Here is a 676-nt window from a genome sequence, read left to right as displayed (position 1 = left end):
CATTATATGTTTGACAGAAAACAGATAAAGTCTTTGAAGATTTGCCTCTCTCTGGTTCGTTTCTTCTAAGATCACACATCAAACAGCTTTAACCTGTTTGTTCTTACTTACTTGGAGTGTGTTGGATTTGTTTTTGTCAATCCAGTGCAGGGAGCTCCCACACACTATTGCAAATCCCACCTGCTGTGCTACAACCCCGTCATCCAACGCAGTTTTGTTAAAAGATGTGAAAATCACTTGTGAAGTTGTGTCCCGCTTATTTGTGGGCACAGCCGTTCCTCCACTGCAACTCACATTTAGTAGTCTCACGATAGATAGATAGATAGATAGATAGATAGATAGATAGATAGATAGATAGATAGATAGATAGATAGATAGATAGATAGATAGATAGAGTGTTGTTATGGTCAGGACTGTTGCTGAAGCAATTTAGATCTTGAGGAGTCTATTTACTGACAAACAGCACATTACCTCATTTACTTGCTACTGCTGCCTCTTCACGCTTAATGCGCACGTTTAGTTTCCACACACGTCTGCGCATGCGTATTGTTGCAATACCATAACTGACCTCAGAACAGTAGAAGCTGAGTCAAGGACAACTTGACAGGCGGACCTTGGCTCTCGCTAGTCACCTGTCCCAGGATTATCCTCATTGTGCAAATAAAGAAAAAATGCT

Source organism: Seriola lalandi, unplaced genomic scaffold (genome assembly GCF_002814215.2).
Source record: "Seriola lalandi dorsalis isolate HSWRI2012SDOR001 ecotype SW California unplaced genomic scaffold, Sedor1 jcf7180002054816, whole genome shotgun sequence".
Taxonomy (NCBI): Eukaryota; Metazoa; Chordata; class Actinopteri; order Carangiformes; family Carangidae; genus Seriola; species Seriola lalandi.
The sequence above is the reverse complement of the archived record's forward strand: the minus strand, read 5'-3'. Positions refer to the sequence as shown.